Raw genomic sequence first — 24,355 nt, 5'->3', positions numbered from 1 at the left:
CTTTTCTTTTCTTCTAACTTTTCTAAAACAACATAAAGAATTATCATTACTTTTAGGAGCTTTAACTGTCTTCTTATTAAAACCAACAGGATAACAATTGTTAGACTGGTCAACACCATTACTGAAATAAAATCTATGCCTAAAAACAAAAACTAAATACTTTACACTAGGAACTAGCAACAGACAGATGAAATAGTAAAAATAATAATCTTAGCAACAGGGCAGAGGAATGTAAATAATTAGTTATATGAAACTATTAGCTGTCAGCCACTGCGGCTACCCTCAACGGTGCACCCTGAGTAAGGGAACTCAGGATGGGAAAGGACTGAGATATTGGCCCTAGAGAGCTAAGGTGCATATCAAAGGGATGATTTCAGTGGGCTCAGACTCTTGCACCTCCCGTATATAGAAAAGTGCTAAATTCATTAACTTGAGATACCTGGTTTTCTTTAATTAACAGTAATATTTTGATGCTCCAACTACTAGGTCTGGAAGGCAGCTATGCTCACCACCGTACCACCAACGCTGTACCCAGCTACTAGGTCTGTGTTGCAAAACCCCCTTACCTCTTTGGAGAAGTCCCTTAGAGCTATTCTGAGAGGCTGTCTTCTGGGCTTGAAGTCCTCAGAAAATCTGCCAAGTAAAACATAATTCTCAACTTCTAGGTTTTGCATATTTTCAGTTGACACTATGAAAATTTATTAAGAGATATAAAGATAGACTCATATAAAAGAGAAGCAGTCATCTCAGAAAAGAACAAAATACTACACAACTTTAAATTCTTTTTAAGTTAATTTAAAAAATTTTTATACTTAATTAATAAAAACTATGCCTCTGATATGCTCCTGTGTGGGTTAAATATTTCCTTACACAAAGATCAATTTCACTCAACTATAATTAGAATTATTTGGTTTTGTTTTATTGGCATAAAAATTATTTTTCTTGGGTGATTAATCACACAGAATCACTTTTGGCTTTTTTTTTTTTTTTAAAGAGTATTAATTGGATTCTTGCTCCCACTGGATTTTAAATTATATTAGAAGGTAAATAATTAAAACTATGATGCTGGTGGAGTAAACACAGTAAACACATCAGTTGATAGCACCAAAAAAGATTCCCTCCCTCCCTCTCTAACAATATATACAATAAGTTACTTATAATTTATTTAAATCACCTTGGAAAACTAGGAAAATTTGTTAAGTATTCTGGAAAAAAAATACAGCCTTTCTGTAAAATAATGCAATAAAAATTCCATATAGTTTAAAGTAGCAGTTCTCAGATTCTCACTTCTTGAAACGGGGAGGTTTCTGACACTTTTTCAGGGATCTGTGAGATGAAAACAAACAAACAAACAAAACTAAAAAAAAATAAAATATAATGACAAAGTTTGTTGATTAACTTTTCCCCCCACTGTGTTGACATTTGCACTGAGCTGCAAGAGTGATAGTAGGTAAAATGCTGGTGCTCGGCACAAATCAGGGCAGTGGCGCCAAGTGTACCAGAAATCATTGCATTCTTCACACCCACACACCAGCAGGGGGGAAAAAGCCAGTTTCACCTAAGAATGTCCTTGATGAAGCACTAAAAAATATTATTTAATTCTGACCTTATAATGAGACATTTTAATATCTTGTGTGACAAATGGAAAATATGCATAAAACAGTCTGCTCCACATGAAAGCATAATTAATGGTGGTATTGAAGAAAATTGTATCTGTGATTGTTTGAGTTGAGAACTGAACTAACTGCTTTTTTCATGAGACACCATCTTTACTTCTAAAGAACAAATGACAAACTGGTTAATAAACAAAATGAGCCTGTCACATCAAGGAAAACAATTGGCCACATATTTTGCAAATGATAACATCTGAGATTTCAAGCAAAAACTAGAATTTTGGAAGAGTTGTGTCTATCATCATGAGCTTGACAATCCCTGTGTCCAGATACCAAAAGACTTGTCTGATAAGATTGGTTATAATAATAATACATGTGATTGTTTTGATATGGTAAAATTAATATGCCAACTTTGAAAAATCTGCCTAAGTCAGGGAACCAATGTTTTCTAAACAAGTAATGTATTATGTTCCAAAATCATGTATGAATAAAAGATCCATTCAAAGTGCAAGAAAGGCCAATAGATGTTGACATAACAGAGTGTAAAAATTAACTGATATGGTTTTAGATTCTACTTTGCAATTGACATTTAAGAAACTGACTTACTGAGTTTTGCTGTAACATCAGAAAAAAAAAATCACCATCATCTGAATAGTCTATGAAAAAACTCCACCCCTTCCCCACCACACATCTTTGTGAGACCAGCTATTTTTCACACTTTGATCAAAGCAGCTTATCATAATTTAATTAAATTCAGATCGAATGCATAAGCAGAGTATGAAAATCTAATTGTTTTCTACTGTCAGACATTGAAGAGATTTTCAAAAATTTAGAGCAATGTCACTCTTCTCAGTAATGTTTTATTTTATAAAATATAGTTATTAGTCCTAAAGTACATCAATTATGTTAATATGTAATGAGTTATTATTGTTTTCAGTAATTAAAATAAATTAATAATAAGTATTTGTAAAATATCTCAGCTTTAATTTCTAACACAGTATATATGGCAAAGTATAAATCACACAACCAAAGCCTTCTGAAGTCAACCGTAACTTTTAAGAGTGTAAAGGGGTACTATAAACAAAATATTTGAGAATGACTGATTCAAAATATTCATTTAAAAAAATAAAATCATAAAACACTTGGAAAAAACCCCAATAATTATTCATCTTCTCCCTGTACGGAGAATTCTGATGCAGAAAAGCAACAGGAGAACTATCAAAGAAAAAATTCAGTAAGTCTTATAACATGAAAATGTGAAATGCCTGTGCCTAAGAACCTATCTTTAAAGGTTTTAAGAGTCACACTAAAAAACAAAGGTACACTCTTCTCCAAAAGTTTAGTTAAGATTAATATTTAACAGATAAAGATCTTATATAAATTAATTAAACAAAGGAAAAATATCACAGTATGAAAATAAGGACAAGACAGAGAAGTAGAATAAGATATAATGACTACACACACACACGCCATAGTATTATCACATTTTTACACTCTTGCTTATAATCAAATAAATGCATATAGACAAGACATATTTGCTTTTTGCTAACAAATTAGCTATTTTTACAAAGACAGCACTCACTCTTGATAAAAAGTTTAGTGCAAAGCATGCTCTCAGATACTATTTGTGAGGTGATAGAATGGTGTGAAGTTTATGAAAGGTGATTTGGCAAATTCATGAAAAACCATAACAAGGTTCATACTTTTTGATCCAGTAATTCTACTTCAAATAATTACAGTACTAAGACAGGAAGCAAGGGGACAGGGCACAATCATCAAAAAGGATGACACAGCAATTAGGGATAGGATATAAACTGGTTAGAAGCAACTTGGCCCAAGATGGTGGAAGATTTGACTTCCAGTAGACTTCAAGCCTCAAGATATGCTGATTGTAAAGTATTATAATGCTAAATGACAGACCCACAGGCACCATGACAGTTCCAAGGCTGGCCACAAAAGGCCAAAAAGTGGGCAGTGGCCTAAATCCTGGGAGTCCCCACCCCTTTCTCAAAACAGTTGGAATAACCCTCCTACTTGTCAGCATATGAAATTACCTGGCCCATAGAAACTAACCATACCCACACATCATGGCTGATCTCACTTTCCCAGATTACCCCATGCTCTGGGGCCACCTCTTGCCTTCTGAGACAGCCCTCACTCTGTCTATGGAGTGTGTATCTCCCTGAATAAATCTACTTTCATTTTACTATGTCTCACTCTTGAATTCTTTCCTGCGTGAGACAAGAACCCATTCTCCGGTAACAGTATCATCAAATGTTTTTAAACCAGGGAAAATATATATGTTTATATAAATATGCTTATTATAGAATTATATGTAATACACAAATCTCATAACAAAGTATATTAATAATGGAAGACATAAAATTAATATACTTACTCAGTAAAATATTCTATACCTATTAAACCTATGCTGTAAATAATTTTTGTCAAATATGTAAAAATACATATATTACAATGGTATGCAAACAAAGATAATACAGTATTACATAAACAATATAATCCTAGTTATATGTAGTGTTCTGATGCGGAAACATTTATTTTCTCCTACATGAAAGGCAAACCTCTTTTCCTCCCTATTATTGCCTTCTACTTCTCTCACCATCTATAAATTTTTAATTGTATTGATCAATCTCCCAGACAGTGATTGGACTTCTAATCATCTAATTATACCCTATAACTATTAAAGAAATTGTATTCATAATTTTTTTAAAGTCCCCAAAAGCAATTTCCAAGTCCAGGATTCTACAGGTTCATAGATTCATACATTTATGCTGGGAATGTAAAATAGAACAACCTTTTTGAAAAATCGTCTGGCAGTTTCTGTAAAAAAAAAAAAAAAAAAAAAAATATATATATATATATATATATATATATAAAAAACTACCACACAACCTAGTAATTGTACTTCTAGGCATTAATTCCAGGGACATGTAATCTTATGTTCACACAAAAATGTGTGCACGGATTTTCATAGCAGACATTCATCGTGGCCCTAAACAGGAAGCAACCCAGGTGTCCCTCACGAGTGAATGGTTAAACGAACTATGGTCAATCTGTATCATGGAGCAGTACAGTAAAAAGGTACACAGCAGGGAAAAAAGTATGCACTATTTATATAAGCAACACCTTGGATGAATCTTCAAAAAATGATGCTCATTGAGAAAGGCCAGTCCCTACAAGCTACATGCTATATGATTCCACATGTATTATATTTTGAAATGACAATATGATAGAAATGAAGAATGACTAGTGGTTGCCAGGAGTTAGAGATGGGAGGGGAGCAGATACAGGGCATAGGTAGAGACATCTATTTTAAGTTCTTTGCCCATCTTTGAAATGGGTTGCTGTTTGTTTGCTTTGTTTTGTGGCATCTCCATAATTTCTAAATAATTATGAATATCTTGTCAGGTTCATATTTGCTATCTATATATCTTCTTTGAAGAAGTGTCTGTTCAAATTTTTGACTGTTTTTACTTGGGTCATTTATTTTTATTACTGCATTTTGGGGGTTCTTTATATATTTGGAACGCCAGACTTCTATCACATAGGTGATTTTCGAGTATCTTCCTCAAGACTTGGCTTGAGACTTTTTTTCCTAAGAGTTTGAAGAGAAGAAGTTCTAAATCAGTGGATTTTATTGTGTACAACTAATGCATTAATAAACAAAAGAGCAGTTGGAAAGTAAGTTGATTTGAAGGATATAAAAAGGGGGAGGGTATGGCTCAAGTGGTAAAGCACGTGCCTAGCATGCACAAGGTCCTGGGTTCAATCCCCCGTACCTCCTCTAAAAATATATAAAACTAATTACTCCCCCCGCCACAAAAAAAGAAAAGAAAGAAAAAGATAAAGTATATAAAGAAGCAAAACACTGCAAAAATAAAAAAAGTTATTCTTGATTCTTGTCCAATTCTGGATTCTGCTCCAACATCCTTATTAAACTACTTGAACCTCCACCTTATTCCTGATGTCAACCACATGGGCATTGTCTCAACCACCTTTTCCTCCTTTGGGGGGATTGAATTGCTTTCTCATTATTCTTAACAGGACCTGGAAAGATTCTTCCTTAATCTTAGTCAGTGGCCATGTATCTGCAACCAAATCAGATAATCTGCAAACCATGCAGATGATACCTTTCCGTTTATCTCTACATGCAACTATCCATCTTGCCTCTTGAAAACTCACTGATTCCTGGACCTTTCTGATGCAGACTCCAGACCTAGATACATTTTGGGTTCTTCCTTTCCCCCTCCCCACCCTCCCCTTCCCTCTTTTCATCTTTCCTTCCTTCTGCTTTTCCTTTCTTCAGTAATTATCTGAGTATCTATTCTGGGCAAGATGTTATAAGCACTAGGAATACAAGAACAGAATATATGCATTCCTTGCCTTCAATAGAGAGCTATGAGAAGAAAAACGAATATGAATTTAGCAGAATTATAGCTTGCTAAAGTGGTATATAGCAAAGGCACATTACTTAACCCAGGATGGGGAGGAGAAGTGTCCTAGAGGCAATGACCCTAGTTTGTTACCTGCAGCAAGAATTAGATTCATTGACACTGTTTTCATCATTATGTGAAGCTGCCTGTGTCCCTGAGGTCCCTCCTCACCCCGGGGATGGATCACTTTATTATTTTCTAGGCCATCAACTCTACTAGCCCAAGCTGCCCTACAGCTTTCTGAAGGCTGGACGACCTACAAGTTCCCCCACCTGACAAGAAGGACTTTCTGAGCCAGCATTTATGATTAGCACTTGACTTTATACAACACACAGTTTCTGGAATAGAGGCCCTGAATTAATTCCACTGTTTTTACTGTCCTATTGCAGTTTTAATTCAGCATAAAAAATAGCTAGAGGTGAGAGAACACATTTAATTAAATATTGCATGCAGCTGATGAATGTACACAAAAGCATCACCCAAGGGGTATAGATTTTTATAATGAGCTTCTTTCTTTGACTTTCTTTGACTTCCAACCTTGTTTGAACTTCTGCTCTAAAAGGCCAGATTGCTCTTCTCTAGCAGTTTCACTTCTACAACAGGCTTTATTGGAAGAGCTGAGTTGGTCCCACTTGCTGTTAGCACAGCAGGGTCCATCCTCATGATGCTTCAAATCTCAGTTATCCTGAACTGCCGGAACAATTCTTGACTGTCTTAATGAGACTCAGCACCCCAGCCCTGATGTCAAAGTGGAGCTTTTTCTAAGGAGTTCAAGCAGCATCCGGTGAAGATCTTATTCTTTGCCTTGTTGTCAGTAAAAAGATAAATATTTCCCATAACCTAAGCAATGACCTTGAATTTACTAAGGAAGTAAACTAAAACTCAGTCAACTTGGCCACATTTTCACTGACCACCAGAGACAAATTATAGATCACATGAAGGATGGTTGCAAGGTGCTATTTATTCTTTTAAGGGAACAAATATTCTCTCCTCACCTTTATCTCCATGAATACATTTTAATGAATTTATTCTGTGACTGTACATACAAAAACTTCTTCACATAAACACTACTGTCCTAGAATACAGGTGGCTTAATTTTAGAAAAACTACATATATTTCCTCTGTCACCACTTTCTTCTACCTACACCATCACGTCCTACACGTGCATCTGTGAGTTGAAGCTTTGCTGTGTTGCAGGCCTACTTATTCTGTCCCTGACTTGCTACAGGATGGTAGATACGACGGTAATATTTACTGAGATGCTTCCACGTGATAGCTTTGACTTCATTACACTGCTCAAAGCAGTGCAATCTCAAATCTGTGTTTCAAAGTATAAGGAATTATAAATTCAACACAGAGAAACTTTGGTGGGAACTGTCAGGGCTCCTGTCCTTCTTGGAACTGATCAAGGAGATCGATGGAGAGTCATGTTAACTGAGTCTCTTTTTCCTGGTAGGATTTTGGACAAAGTTGCCTAACGCTCTCCAGGTGTGCAGGTTCCCAATGGGAAGACAGTTGCTGATGGAATATCTGCTATCTGTTAATGCTTCCTGAATTGTAACAGAAAGAATTAGACCAGCTATCCTTTTGTCCTCCTTAAGAATTTTTATTTACTATTTTCGAATGACATACTTACTTCATAACTCTAGACAACTTAAGCTGAAAAGGACTTTATTAAAAGACATTGAGTAACACAAAGACCACATGGGAAGGTAGAGAAATGAAGTTAGGAAATGGGCAGCAGCTAAAAAACACAGCTAAAGTCATGCCACTGAAAGAGTGGTTAGAATTCATGAGAAGATCTCACTGCTAGATCACCTCTGATCTCACTGCCATGCCATGGGGTGGTGGACTTTGCCGCTGCCATCATGAACAATGTCTAACCTTCCCTCCACCTGCTTTCATTGACAGACTCAGGCAGAGGCATCTAACTGATCACCCCGGCTTAGGCTACATGCCCTTGCCCTGGTGGCTATGGAGGTGAATGCAGGTCCATCTGACCTTCCACCAATTTTCACAGTGGGAAGAAGCCCTGGATTCTACCTCTCTTGGAATTTATCCTGAAGATAAAAGATATCTGAATATTAAACGCCCCAAAATTGAAAAAAAAGAATGAGAGGGAACCAAATGTCCATTACAGGTGACCACTCTCTGCCAAATTTCTCTTGTTGTTTTCAATCACATTTTTTTTCATTACAATGGGTGTTATTTTTAAGGAACACAGCTCCTAACTGTTAGAACTAAAACTTTACCCCAGTTTGTTCCAGTCCCGAAGTCTCAGCTTTTTGCGTTAGTCCACTACCTTGTTGCTCACTCTCTTCCCTTTCAAACCTTGGACAGACTGGGATCAGTCATTTTTCAACAAGAACTTACTTACCAAGTCTCTCCCATATGCTAGAGCCAATGCTACATGCTGGGGAGAAAAGTGATGAACAAAGTACAGGCCCAGCACTTTAGGGTCCCTGAGATCTGGAGCCAAATAAAACAACAGGATATTTCAATACAAAGTTGTTAAAAGGATAACTTTTCTTAAGTTCCTTTAGGGTAACCCTCCTATCTCCCCCGCCACCCTGCCCAGTGGGCATTCCACCCAGAGGAGGAAGGGTGGCTTATCTGTGAAAAGGAAGAGTCTTCTAGGCTCTCCTGTGCAGCTTCCTACCTTCAGCAAGCTTGTGTGGTGAGTGTCGGACAAAGTCTGCCCCTAGGAGTGGGAGCGGCTGTTGCTACAGGTATCCAGCCCAGTCTGTGGAAGGATGGGGGAAGCCCAACACTGGGTGGGATGCAGATGAAAAGCCAGATTTGTCACTTGGTTTTAGCCAGTATCAAGTTGACATTTTGATTTCTGTCTGCCTAACTCCAGTGACTATCTCTCAATTGGTTTCAAACTTGGTAGGAGAATAAAGGGCTGTTAAAACATCATTTATCCAGTGTAAACCCCAATAAAAGTGACAGGAGTTAGGGTGCTATTCGAGTTTCTCTTTCTCTCTGTCTCTCCTTTCCCTTCTCCTATGTCTCCTCTCTAGTCTCTCTTCCTAAATCTTCCTCCACAAAACCCTCCCTTTCTCCCTCTTTCTACCCCATCTCTATTCCTCTCCCTCCTCTCTGTCTCTGTCACTCCTTCCACCTTCTCTCACCCTTATCTTTTCCCTCCCAGCCAGTCTTTACCTTGATTTCCCATTCTCCTTTCTTTCTCTTCTCTCTCCCCTTTCCTCCTCTCTCCAACCCTGCTCCTCTCTCACCTTGACTCTTTCCCTGTCTCTTTCGCTCCACGAATGTTGGCCTAGAGCTTTTGCTCGATTTCACTGTGCACATTGGCTGCTAAGTACAACTGGTGGGAAATGATCACCAGGGGAATTAAATAGATGGAAAGATACATGGAGTGAGTGCAAGAAAAATCAACCGGTTTGAGAGAGGACAGTGTGTCTTAGCAGAGGCTATGGTCTGATAGTGTCACTTTTGGTAAAATCATTGGTCAAGGTGATCATCTGGAGGGTAGAGGAGGATTGTCCCGAGGTGGGAATATTAAGGCATGGGAACTAGTCTAGAAATTCAACTCTTACTTTTTCCCACACCCAACAGGTCTGGTCCCTTGTGTGGTCCAATACTTATGCTGTGTGATGGGAAACTCAAGAATGAAAAAAAAAAAACAAAAAACTTTTATTTATTATTAATATTTTGATCTTACTTTTTTTATTTGGGTCTTCACATATCTAGTCTAGTATCCAAAAAGTTACTTTTTATCAAAGTTGTCTCTTTATATTATTTCTCAAGACAAGTCATATTAATCTTAAAGTTTCAGATAATGTTGGATTAGATCTTTACCCTCTCTTCTGACCATTTCATCTTATCTTAATTTCTTCAAGTAAATTCACTATTTCAGACCTAGAATTTCATATTATTATAGCTCCAATTATTAACTGTCCACACTTTGTCCTGGATGCAGCCTTCTTATCTTTAGGATGGAAAACTTCACAGATGAACAGACTATTTACTTATGACAGAGGTCTTTGGAATGCCATTCCAAACTCAATTATATGAAACAAAACTAGTTCCCAGTGTTGGAGGCAGATATGGAGAAGGAAGGAATAAGGAGAGGTGAGGTTGGAGTTACTTCCTTACGGTGAGTAAAGAGAAAAGACTGTGGACTGTGCTTGCCGTGTGAAAACGTGAACTGTACTTTCAAACTATGTAAGGACTGGCACGTGGAAGATTCAGTCTGGCTGTCCTAACTGACCCGGAGAGCAGGACCAGGGCCAATAAGCGAATGTGATAGAGGGTCATTTTAATTCAAGATAAAGCAGAGATTTCTAGAGCGAAGCTCCCCAAATGTGGAAGAGACTGCATCGGGAACTGGGAATAATATTTCTAGAGTACCTACTATGTACCAAGCACATACTAAGCACTTTTACTGTAAGCTTTATCCTTTTGGGTACTTTAATGGATTGAATGATGGGCTCCCAAAAGACATATCCTTATCCTAGTGCTCAAAACCTATGAGAGGCTCTTTATTGTGGAAAAGTCTTCTTTTAGTTCAGGATACTGAGATGAAGAGATCATAGTGATTATCAGGCTGGTCTCTAAAACCAGCGACAAGTGTCCTTTTGAGAGACAGAGAATAGAGAAGGCTACATGAAGAGGGGATCAACACTGGGGAGATGTGACCATAAGCGAAGGCAGCCTAGAACACTGACAGCCACAGAGCTGGAAGAGGCATAGGAGCCGCCTTTAGAGTTTCCAGAGGGGAGGCAGCCCTGCTGCTGCCCTGACTTCTGGCCTCTAGAAATGTGAGAGGTTACACGTCTATTATTTTAAGCCACTAAATTTGTGGTAATTTGTTATGGCAGCCGTGGGAAACTGACGCAGGTACTAAAACATGCATCAGCCCCACTTTGCCCCTAAAGCGCCGAGGGGCGTGAAAGATAGAGGCTTGTTCACGGTTATGCAGCGACAGTGGCAGAGCCATGATTAGGGAGGAGGCAGTCTGTCCCAGAACCCACGTTCATGCACACAGCACTGTGTTACTCTCCTGGTACTGAGTTCCCTTCTCTCTGTTTTCCAGTTGGAGACTGGAAGACTGCTTGTTGGGGCTCAAGGATTATACAAGCAGGAATGGCTAAATTAAGATTTCCAAATACCAGCCTATTGTACCAGAGCTTAAAAATCAAATTCTGAGCTTCCACTTTAACAGTCCACGACTTAGTAAATTTGTAGTATTGCCCAATAATTTGTATTTTTTAAAAAAAAAAATAGACCTCTTTCCAGCTAATTCTCATAGAATATTCACATTTGGGAATGATAGGACTGGATGCCTTTTGCAATCTTTTGCAGCCCTGAGTGTGTGCATTCTATGCCTCTCCTTTCTCTCTACTCACTGTGTGTCTTCTCTCCTAAAGGCAGGAGGCCAAGGTAGATTAAGGCGCTTGCACTTTTTTTGTATCTTCCATGTGGCCTAGGATAGCAGAGTTGTTTTTTATTTTCTTTATATTCTTTACTAGAATGGTCTAAATCACTAGATGAATAAGTTCACTATTTTGGTGTTTTGCAACAAAATACAAGAAAATAAAATCAGACATGTCCTAAAAGTAAGAATAGAAAAGAGAACTATGGGTCCACAGATAAGAAGTTTAATAATCTCGAAGGAAAATTCACTGTAAATAAGAGTCTGAAATGACACAAGCCAAGGCACCAGGACTTAACTGCTCTGGAGTTTTGAGAGCTTTCCAGAAGCCATAAGAGATTAATGTTTTTAGGGGGAGACATTCTTTTCATGCATGTGTAGGCTAAAATTGAATTGGACTCCTAGAATGTAGTGGTTGAGCATTTTTGATACCAGGATTATTATCCTAAAAGTAACGGAATAATAAGCAGGAAGATTGTGACTTTTCTCATGGAAACAGGAAAAAAAGGCCAAATTGAAAGGGCCAATTTGTGTTTAGTCTTCCCAGCCTCTCTGTGCTAGATCCCAGCTTCGAGACCTCACTGACCTTCGCCTAGGCTGCATCGCATCTGCGTTAGGGAGCTGGGATTTGAATCCGTTTCAAAGATCATGCTCTTTCTACTACACCAGTAGGTTCAGTGACTGAGCAAGCATCAGAATTCCCTGGAGGGCTTGGTAAACACAGATTGCTGGGCCCCACTCCCAGAGTTTCTGGCTCAGTGGGCCTGCAGGATCTTCCATACGGAACAAATTCTCAGGTAATGCTGATGCTGCTGGTCCAGGGACCACATTTGGAGAACCACTGTGTTACTACACCACTTGGGGAGGATTTGAGCACTGCAGCCACATGTTCCTCCAGCTAAAGGGTCCCCCCAAAATTTAGAGCAGAAGTTGCAAACTGGCGATATCAGACCTGTTCAATGTGATTATTTTAAAATGATTTCTCTAGTGGTCAATATTATGAATCCAAAGATTTCAGATAAAAATCTTTTTCTGAAAAAGATCAGAAGATCTGGCATGGCAAAAATCAGTTCAAGCTTGACTGAATTCTAGCTTCCCCTTTTAGGTGGAATATGAACCTTCCTATCATTTCAGATACTCGCTTTACCTGATATGCCCCACACTTAATACCATAGGTGGCATTTATTGGGTTGTTAAACTGAATTGTTAAGGGAATCTTGCTATTTGCCAGTGTTCTAAGTGCTTTACCTAAGTTAACTGTTTAACCCTACAACCGATGATGAAGAGTGTTTTACTCAGAGTAAGTTAAGGCTGAAGGAGCACACAGAACAAATAAACTATCATGAGTGAGACACAGTAGAAGTTTATTTCCACAGCGCATGCTTGTAAGCTATAAACTGTAAGCTTATAGACTAAGCTATTTTGCAAATGATAGCAATCACACCAGCAGGCTCTGTTGGTGAGGATTCCACATATATTACTCATTTAACCTTCACAACAACACTATGCGCCAGTAAAACTATTTCCATTTTATAGAAATGGAAACTAAGGCAGAAAGAAATTAAGCAGCTTAGCCAAGTTCACATGTTAGTGGAACCGGTACTTGAATCTAAGCCACCTGACTCCAGAGTCCACACTCTACTTTTAAATTCTTCTGTAGGCATTTATGTTTGTGACTCTCATCCAGACCAATGCCTCCTTTTTGCAGATGAGGAAATTGAGGTATCTTTTATCTAAGAGGTAAAACGACGTCCTCAGAACTGCAGAATGAGTTAGTACTAGAGGTCACGTTTGTACTTATGAATACCAACAAAAGTGCTCCAGGAATGACCCCCGGTGGGAATTTTAGCTCACTATCATTGTAATGCAAATAGTAAAGAGGTTAAGTAAATGTTAATGAGATGCTACTCATTGTTTTCGTCTAAAGGCGATCTCAAGTGGCTGCCTCAGTTATTCTCAACCCTAGCAGCACATTGGAAGGACTCACTGAGAGATTTTAAAAAACATGACGCCCAGTCCCCACCAAGGCTAATTAGATCGATTAAATTAGATTCCTCGAGGGATGGTGTCTATGAGATATATAGAAATTCTTTACCTGTGTGTGTGTGTGTGTGTGTGTATAATAAAATACATATATATGCATATGTATTATTTATTTTAGGATCCCAGGTGAGTTTAATGTGTAGCCAGAATTGAGAAGAATTAAGAAATTCTGGATTACACTGTCAGGATATGCAGATTGGATGCAATGGTAATTAGACATTGATGTTATCTTCTTCTGGAGGTTGTATAGGTTCCTGTAAAGACATCTGGTTCCATGTTCAATGCCAACTGCGTCCCTATAACCAAATGCAGTAATTGCTTGTTACTGACGTGTGTCCATGAATAATTGAATAGTCTTACTTTGCTCCTGCTCCCGATTAACTTCTGTGACTGAAGGGATCCGAGCTCCTCCTGTAAGAAATAAACAGATTTAATCTGTTGAACTGCGCTGGCTTTTTTGGTTAATTTCCATGTTTATTACTCTTGCCCCTTGTCCCCATCTAATCTGATGTTCTTTCTGCTGCTTACATGTGGTTGACTTGTGCAGTGACACTGCAGAGTGTCATCTGAAAAACTCCAGAATCCCCAGACCACCTCTGCTCCTAATGACAATGATGTGATTGGTCACTGTCAGTTCAAAAGTGGGAAAAAAATTAGGAAATTTTGTACACACAAATTCAGCAAGACAAGTAATTTCAGGTTCTATTTCAAATCATATTCAGCCTTATAGAGGTAAATTAATAAGAATTATTTAAGCAATGCTTTTGGCAGCAAAAAATAACCAAAAAACATTAATTTGAATGAGCATTTATAGAGCACTTTCTTCCTCTTCTGCAATATTTTCCACACTTTTTCATAGTTATCCTTCAGAAGACTGCCTTTTCTGTGAGAATGTAGGCTCTGTAAATTCAGGAGCCATGTCTGTCTTCTCCTTATCATGCCCCCGAGTCCTAGCATATTGTAGGCACTAAGTAAACATTTTCTGAACTCATAAATAATTAAACGAGTGAATATCTGAGCTAAGCATTGAAGACAGAAAGAAAAACAAGACATTATTTCTGTCATTGAGGAGAGATTAAGAGAGAAGCAGAAACATTCAAGAATCACAATCCAATGTCGTTAGGACTTTAATAAAGGTAGGCATCAAAAAAGAAAGGGCTCTGGTATGCTAACAACCTACAGATCAAATCTGCCCCTAGAGTAGGAGCAGCCATAAAAGATAAAGTTTCTTAGATGTACTTCGTTTTATAAATTTGAATCTGATATAAGGTACATAATTTACATAATTCTGAAACCAAATTAAAAAAAAAAAAACCGACCCCTAAAATCAGAAGGGGAAAAAAAAGGAAGTGAACCTAAATGTGAGTCAATTTGACGGCATAGCAACATGGAGGAATTATTGAAAATAATTTTTAAAACCCAGCCATTTAAATGTACATACTTAGTTGAATAGAGTAGGAATGGTCTCCTGTTGATTTGTCTTTTTTACTAGCTGTGATCTATCATTGCAGGAGTGGTCCCCAATTTTCTCTTGCTTTCCATGTCCATGCTTTTAGATAGTCCACTCCATAATGACCCTGGACTCAGTATGTGACTTGCTGTATTAGTTTGCTAGGGCTACAGTAACAGTATCATTTACTGGGTGGCTTAAACCACAGACTTATTGTATCAAGACTACTGGAGTTCAAGCTCTGAGATCAAGATGTCGGTAGGGCCACACTCTCTTTCAAGGGGCTAGGAAAGGATCTGTTCCAGCCCTCTCTTTTAGCTTCTTCATACTCTCAGAGTTAGTAAGGGTCCTAAAATGTCATTTGTTCTAATCTCTTACCAATGTAGGAATATCCTCTGCATCAGTCCCAACAGATAATCTTTCTTCCATATGTGTCTGTCTCTAAATTTCCCCTTCTTATAAGAACACATTAGATAAGGCCGTATTCATAAGATCATATGAATTAGGGACCCACTCTACTCCAGAATGACCTCATGGTAACTCAACTGATTACATGTGCAACAAACTTAATTCCAAATAAGTTTACATCCTGAGGTACTGGGGGTCAGGGCTTCAACCTGTGAATTTTGAGGGAACACAAACCCATGACATTGACTTTAGACAATGAGGTAACAGCAAATGTAAAGAAGCAGAGATCTGAAAAGTGCTTGTACTTTGGGGCTTGCTCTCTCTTACTACCTTTATAAAACTGAAACCGCTACCATGTGAACAAGCTTGGACTAGCATGCTGGATAATCAGAGGATCACGGCCCATTTGTCCCCATGACAAGTTGACAAGTAACCTCCATAAGCAGAGACTGTCAGCCGACTGGCAGCTGACCTCACTGGGGAAGTCTAGGAGACCAGCAGAAGAACCACCTAGCTAAACCCAACTCAAATCACACCGTGAGTTCACAAAAGTCTCTTGTTTTAAGCCACAGAGTTTTGCAGGGTTTTGTTATACAACAATGAATCACATTGTGTGTTAGGAACATGGGAAGACGTTAGTCAATTTCCAACTCTCAAATTTTTAAGCTTTTGTATGAGTAACTTGCTGTTACCAACAAGAAAATTCAGTCTGGTAAATTCAGATACTACTCAGACTTAACTTCCTCCTTTTCACTGTTTCCAAGGGAGCTTCCCCGAGTGAACAAAGGGAGTTTTAAAGAAAGTTTTTCCATAAATTGATTCAAGGAATCAATTGTCCATTCAATTGATTCAGCAAGTTTGTTTAGCATCTATATGCATCAAGGTGTTTATATGAAAGATTTTGGATATGCTAGCCATATGTCTATATATATATATATATATCTTTTAATGTACATGTGTATATATATGTGTGTGTGTATACATATACATACATATATATATATAAATATAAAAACAACATAGATTCATACTCTCAGAGTTAGTAAGGGCCCTAAAATGTCATTTGTTCTAATCTCTTACCAATGTAGGAATATTCTCTATATCAGTCCCAACAGATAATCTTTCTTCCTCTGCTTGCATGCTTCTCATGATGAAAGGCTCATTACCTAATGAGAAAGCCAATTTTATTCTAGAATTGCACTGCTTCTCAGAAAGTATTTCCTTCTCTTGACCTCAAATATGCTTTCTCTGACTGCACGGTTTCCCTCAAGGCTCTGTCCTTCACCCATATTGCTGCTGGTTTTAGGAACAGCAAAGCTATTTCCTCTTCATATGACAGATCTTCAAACACTAGAAGGCAGCCTTGCACCCCTCTTTGGTCCTTCCTTAGCTGTAATAGTAAATAATCTGTATAGACATAATAATGTAATGATAGATCTTCTCTAGGAAGAAAAGTTCTGATAAATTGAGAGCTCACCACCACTCTCAACAATTTCTAGAACAAATGAAGAGATTACTAGAAAGAATGACTTGTGTAAAAGCAGACTTAACTATAGGCAGAAATGTCTGAAATGAAATAATACGAATCATCACTGCTGTGTGTGCTCTTTCTGGGAAAATATTAGTGATGTGTTCAAGAGAAGTGAACTTTAAATCCCATTTAATGTCCTTAAAAAGAATTGTGCCTCAAAAAATTATCAGGATATCTAGGGATTATTTTTCGCTTTGTTCTCAAAGGTGAGCCTGTTTGAGAAGTTATCTGTTAGAGATAATACTGATAAGATGACCTTTATTTCCTGTGGGCTTTTGCTGGATAGTCAGTAAGTAAATGTTCCTCCAGCTCCATTTCCCTAGAGAGCAGATTGAAAGGAAGTTTATGATTCTATCTGCCAATGGAGATCACATTGTCTTCCTTGGTCCTCTCATTTGACCTACATTATGTCTAGTTAAGGACAGCTTTTTTTTGGAATGTTGCTGGGAAAAAGCAGCCACTTTTTGAAAGAATTAACAAAGCTTAGTCAATGGTTTTCTCATCTCCAGTGCTCAAGACACCTCTGAAGAATGTTAAATTAGGAAATGAGTCCACAAATCGCCGTATTAACGTTGTAAGGATACAAGTGCTTCAAACGAGCAGAAAGGGGTTCAAACCCTGGCTCCTCCACTTACCAGTAAAATAAGCACGTTATTGAGTCATTTTAAATCTGTTTTTCCTTACATACAATGCTGATAATTATTACCATAGAGTCTCTTCTGAGAACTGAATGAAAGAATATTTCATTCTAAGAACATACATACCCAACTTGAAGCAAGAAGCAAAGGCCTTGGACTTATAATGATTATAATTACCAATTATCAAATAATGAAAAGTCAATATTGCAAGTAAAGATGGCTCCATAGGATATCAGAAACGTAGTTATCCTTATCTAAGGCAATGGAGTTGTGTCAGAGGTGTATATTATTATACTGTTGAAAAGTGGAGAAGACAGAAGAAAACTTATTAAAGATTGTAGCTCAAATCTGAGGCAGCTTAGCTTTGCCCAAAGAGTTCTTGAACATGTGTCATGTGATTAGGATTTGATTTCCAGTCTCCACCTAAGGGCCGTGAGTTTAGATAGTTCAGATAAATCTAGATTGAAGTCTCTTCATCCTCAGAATGAAAGATTTCCTCTGTATAATATGAAATGGTTCTTTTAATATTCTATTAAAATTATATCTTCTCACTCCTTCTTCTTCTTCTTCTTTTCTTTTTTTTTGATTATCCCCAAAGTAAATATCCAGGCATACATATCCTCATGGTTGTGAGTATGTAAACCTTGTTTCCCTTGGTCCTTGGTGACAGCAATTCTGTTCTGTTTTATGTTATGTCTCTTTCCCACTGCATACAGAATCCAGCTGAGGGCTAAAAATTTTAGGTATTTAGTAAGCCAGTGTAGGAGTCAATTGATTATACCGAGAGAGAAGACTTAAGCACACATTATATTCTCCACTCTTCAAACTCCTACCTATCAATCAATGTATAACCAATGGCACATCTTCATCGGTGGATTCCTCTCCCCACCCCCCAACACACACACACACCAGGCAACAGCCTCAGGATCAGTTGTGCAATTTTCTGTGCGTCTATAAATGTTTTCACTTTAGCAAAGTATAGTTTGTCACCTAGATTTTGAGAGCTTTGAAAGGAAATGCATGTAAATTCTAGTACACAGCTTAGCACTGGGACTCAGAAAATATCTATTCAATGAATAAATAATGATAAGGCTGAGGATGAGGATTATAGCAGCTAACTTTTTTTGAGTATTTTTTACACATTAGGCATTTTTCTAAACTCTCTACATGAATGAATTCATTATATGAATTCAACAACTCTGTGAGATAAATACTACTTTCACCATTTTATAGATGAGAAAACTGAGGCACAGAGTATTTTTTAAGTAACTGCTAGACAGGAAGATTCATGGTCAAGGATTGAAGCCCAATACATTTTTTTTCCAGTGAGTAATCAGTTATACACTGATTCTATGCTGTCTCTCCTGAAAGAGTAAATAAAAAATTAATGAAAGCATAAAATGGTCCAAAAATACCCACCCAATTCACACTGTATATATGCTGAATTATTACCATACTAATCCTAATTTGGACCTGAAATCTCCACATCTGTGGGGGCATGGTTTCCTTAATTAGTCCAACGTTAGCATAGTATGCAAATAATGATCTCTAAATATGTCTGTATTCTAATTCCTGGAATTTATGAAAATGCTATTTTTCAAAGGGACTTTGCAGATGCAGTTAAGGATCTTGAGATGTGGAGATTATCGTGGATTATGGAGATAGGACCAATGTAATCACAAGGATCCTTAAAAATGAAAGAGCAAGGAAGGAGAGGTAGAGAGAATGGAAGAGTCCAGGCAGCTGGCTTTGAAAATGAAGTAAGGTACCATAAGCCAAGGAATGCAGGTGGCCGCTAGAAGCTGAGAAAGAAAGGAAATGGATTCTCCCCTAGAACCTAGAAGCAAAACAGCCTTTCTGGACAACCCGATTTTAGCCCATTGTAACTCGGTTCAGTTTCCTAAATTTCAGACCTGTAAGAAAATAAATCTGCTTTGTTTTAGGTCTCTAAATGGGTGACATGAAAATTTATCATAGCAGCAATAGGAAGGTAAGATGTCAGGGAGAGTGGTCTCTGATAGCATATTCAGTTTCAGCCTTGGAGGAGTTAGGTTTGATAGATTAGCTGCTACTTGGGGAGTACAGAATGCTCTCTTGTCCTATAGGAGTGAAAATAGATACAAACAGATACAAAGAAAGGGGAAATGACTAGTCTTGCATTACTTTCTGGCCAATGTTAGAGGGCAGTCTATACTGGGTGTTAGTAAGTCACTGAGCCCTTGTGTTGATTTGTGGGTGCTCATTTGGAAAGTATGTCACCACTTCAGAGGCAAACATTGCTGAACATTGAGGCATGGCAAGGATGGGTGGTAGAGAAGCTGGAAACAGATATGGCATAACTTGGATTAGGGAACTGATCCAAGAGGAGTGGGTAGTCAACAGTTCCAGAACTCAGGTCCGGAGGCGAAGTGATGAACTCTGATAGAATTCACTTAGGTTGGCGTTGTGCGGGGCTGACTCAGCACACAGAGCACTCTGACAAGAGTGTCAGTCCTGGTAATATCTGAACCTAAGATATTCCTTCCTGTTGGGGCAAACATCACTGTGTTAAAGAAACAGAAATGGATTATCTTCATGATGTGCGTGCGTGTGTGTGTGTGCGTGCGTGTGTTTGTGTGTTTTATGGAAGCATTCCCAGTCAGTGACAAAGAAAAAGATTATTCAGTAACCAGTGTCTGATGCTGGACTGTTGATTAACACTTGGGGAAGAATTGATCCATTTTGGTTTCCACAGTTTATCGAAAATAGAAACTTTGGATGGAATACAGGTTAAATACATAAAAATAATCCATATAATCTTTTTTGCAACTATAAAGCTTCTGAATACCAGTGTTAGTGGGAATTTTTTAAGCTTAAAAGCCACAAAGTAAGTACAAAAGAAAAGATTAACATTTAGCTACATGTGAGTTAAAAACTTTTCCATGCAGAAATAACCAATATTAAAAGAAAGGCAACAGAAGGAAACAACAATACGTGAAGTATGACAGTACATTTCTACTATAGAGAACATTCATACAAAAGAGAGAAGAGAAAACTTGCAACAGATAAATATGCAAAAGACATGGACAATCCATAAGAGAGAAAATAAAATTAGATTAAAAACAAATGGAAAAATATTCACCTTCCCTAGTAATCAAAGAAATGCAAATTAAAATGAGATCTCACTTTTGCATATTAAATTAGTAAACATTAAAAAAACCTTGTAATAGTCTTAATAGCTTTCAAAAACTACTAATGGGGTATAAAATGGCACCACTTCTGGAAATATAGAGTCTAAATTTGAAAATTTTTGTAAATAATCATATATAGAAAAGATTTGTACACAAAATTCTGTCAGAGTATTATTCGTGATATCAAAACATTTACAAATAACTGTAATGTTCAAAAATACAATGAATTATTTAAATTGATAGTATCTAACCAATATATTATTCAACAATTTAAATATTCATTTATAACTTATACGTTAGCAGTTAATTACAAAATAAAGCACACAGAATTGTATCTCTATAATGTTTTAAAAATATTTTTGTAAACCTATGTATAGAAAACAAAACTGGAAAAATATACCAAAATGTTAACATAAGTAGATTTCTAAAAATTCTTGCTTTTTTTTGTTATCTTTTTCTTGGTGGTCCCATTTCATTTAATAAGCATACACAACTTTTATAATAGACAAATAAATGAATATTAAACAAATCTCTTCTCACTTCTATTTTAAAAGGAGATTTCATATAAACATGGATGTATAATAAGAAAAGATATGATTCCATTAAGAAAAGGCAGGTTGAATAAGATGCTAAGGACCACATCTATGTTTAATGGGAACATGTAAGTAATACACATAAATTTCAAGCAGATATTTAATGGAGTCAGGAAAAGTTTTTATTGTGTTTTGTTTTAAAAGTATAATATTGCTTGTTTTGGTAGGAGAAAAGACAGTATTTCTTTTACACACACCAGCAGAACCTGCTGTTACCTCTACTCTCTTTCTGCTTGTTCCAATTATATGCAAAACACCCAGAAGGAGATAACCAGCCTCTTGATTGCTTGTCTTGCAAATTCAAACCTGTAAGTTGATAGCAAATGCCACCTTATCAGGTAGAACCCAAAAATGCTTAATTAAGTCTCTATAAGACTCCCGGAAAGCTACAGTATTTACAAGCACCTTAATTTCCATTCACCTGCAGCATTTTTATGAATTATATCAATTTCATTTTAAGTTATTGCATTTGCTATGATAAGTGGAGAGGATTTTTGCAATGAGACAGTTGATGTGGAAAGCTGGGGTATTTCAACAACTACCTGTTGCCTAATCTTGAAAACAATCCAGTTAGTCAAAGCAAAGCCACATCCATTTGTATTCTTTACAGACACTGCCTGTGATTGAACTCACTCCGTATGGCCTTTTAAAAAATGAGGCACACCCATAGTTTGGAGTTGGTTTTCTTTACCCTCAGGCAGGGCCAGAAACACGGGGCTGTTTAGGGGGATGTTAGCCTCACTGGGCAATGATCTGCAAGCTTTTCTAAGCGGGAGTTGTGGTGCTAGTAATCAGTCAAATCCAGCTGCCCACTTTTACAGCTCCATTTTCCTCCTCCGTGGACTTCAACAGGTGTCACAAGTTTCACAAAGCAGCTGCATCTAAGGGCCATAAACCGCCCACTCTACCCCCTGCATAATCGTCCACCCCACAGAGCTCATCATCGGTTTTTGAAAGCCACAGTCCCTTCTAATGCATCCTTTGCTTGTGAAGAATTGTGTGGCAGAATGGGCTATTATAATGGGCACACCATATTCAATGAGATTGTCACCATCTGTTCCATCTTCCAATTACCAAAGCAAATGGAAATCAAAAGGCAAAGATATCGGAAATCCCAGGTAATATTTTCTGTTCATTATGTCTTTTGCCTGATGTGGGTTTTTAAAATTTCATTTGGAACACATTGTAGAGTGAAGCACACTGTCTTTCTATTACAGAGACACAATTAGAATATTGGGATCCAGCGCTGAAAGAAAATTACTCTGTGCAAGATGCACGCGGGCACATTCAGCATCCTGACCTCTACTATGTAGCAGAGATTTCCACTCAGGCTTGCAGAACTCACATAATGTTAGGCGTAAAGTGAATGAGCAGTAATTCCCTGAGCCACTATTGCCTGGGGAACAGTAAATGGAGTTGTACAAGTATAGTATTGTCGCATTGATGCTTCCATGTTTCTGCCCCGTAGGCAATGGGTTTTCAGCAAGACTTGAAGCAGAAAGTGAGTATTCCCACTAAAGGGATGCACGTGTGTGCACACACAGGGGAGTTTTGAAGGAGACTGAGGCGACAGGTCAGCAGATGTGAAATTAATGTGATTCTAAAAGAGAATTAAGGTGCCAAAGATAGCATGAGTTTAAAATACTCAAGTTGAGGACACAGTGCTCCAGCATCACACAAACATTCTGGAGATCAACAGTAAACGACTAAGAATGAATAATCATACTAGAGGTCCTAATACAAGAAGCAGACATCATAAGAGCAACCACGCCCCAGGGTATCCAAACTAGCGGGATACAGAATGTTTCTGAAATGGGTTAGATCTATAGCCTTAGCTATGTGTGTTAAGAATTCACTTTTCTAGGTGAAAAGAAACTGGAGGTTAGGGTAGAAACGCATGGCATGTAGCTTAAACCTGGTTGTCTAGAAGTCTGTACCATCAACATAATTCTCAACACAGTGTCTTCATCTTCAGTGAACACTTCTGTGTTCTTCCCAAAGTCCTGTGCTAAGTAAACTCTCCAGTTGTCTGTATATAATCTACACACTTGGCCATTCTATCTAAGATTCTGTTACTCAGACTGGGCAAAACCAGAAACCTAAGCCTCATGTTCAGTGTTAATCCATTCTGTTGAATGCTTTTCTGTCTTTTTGTACATAAATTGATTATGCATTTCCAACCTGCTCAGCCTGTCCTCAAAGAACTGGCATTAAATGAATTGTCAATACTTACCCTTGAATTAGCCCGATTTGCAGTATGTTTAGCTAACCAAGAGCAGCATAACAATAGAACTGTTTCCAGCCTGGGTATGCTTGACAGCTTTGATATGCGTATGATACTATGATAGAACCATATGTTCTGTTATTATTTATTTTCACATCCTCACGCAGGAATAGAGCCCATATATATTTCTGATAAGGTTATGGTTAAACACGGATAGTCTAAACATAGGTCCCTACTCATTACTGGATGACTCTATCAGAGTAATTGTTTCTCTCAGCATAGCCAATAGGATGGGCGCTGGTGCCTAGTATTAAAAATATTGATTGTTAGCCTTCCCACCCTCTTTTTTTTTTGCTAATAGTAATAATTACGTTTTCTCTGAATGAAAGGTCATTCACAGCTATGAATTTGGAACCTGCATTTGTTTATTTATATATTTATTTTTAGTTATTTATGTATTTATTTTTCAGTTACTCGTGGATATTATACACAGCTTGATTAAAGTCTGAGATATAATAACCTGCACATATTTAAAGTGTAAAATTTTTATGAATTTTGACGTATTCATACTCCCATGAAGCTATCATCACAATCAAGAGAATAAACATAACCATCACTCCCAAAAGTTTTCTTGTTTTCCTTTATAACTCCTCCTTTCTGTCTCTCCCATTCCCCATTCCATTCACTGATCTGCTTTTTGTTACTTCAGATTAGTCTGCATTTTCTAGCATTTTATCTAAATGGAATCACACAGAATGCACTTCTTTTTATCAGACTTCTTTCTTTCCACATTATTATCTTAAGATCCATTCACACTGTTGCACCTCTCAGTA

At 37.5% G+C, this 24,355-nt stretch overlaps 1 long non-coding RNA gene across 1 annotated transcript in view; it reads right to left on the bottom strand.

Moving 5' to 3' along the window:
- Positions 1–576: 576 nt before the first annotated feature.
- The window catches only part of LOC123619610 (uncharacterized), a 289,556-nt gene continuing 265,777 nt past the window's right edge, over positions 577–24,355 (bottom strand). The window contains exons 5-6 of the long non-coding RNA XR_006728277.2: positions 13,869–13,919; positions 577–633 (exon numbers count right to left, since the gene is read on the bottom strand). This is a non-coding gene — a long non-coding RNA (uncharacterized LOC123619610). The remainder of the gene's footprint in view (positions 634–13,868; positions 13,920–24,355) is intronic.

The sequence above is a fragment of the Camelus bactrianus genome, chromosome 10, assembly GCF_048773025.1.
Source record: "Camelus bactrianus isolate YW-2024 breed Bactrian camel chromosome 10, ASM4877302v1, whole genome shotgun sequence".
Taxonomy (NCBI): domain Eukaryota; kingdom Metazoa; phylum Chordata; class Mammalia; order Artiodactyla; family Camelidae; genus Camelus; species Camelus bactrianus.
Note: the sequence above shows the minus strand (reverse complement) of the source record. Positions and strands in the feature narration are given on the sequence as shown.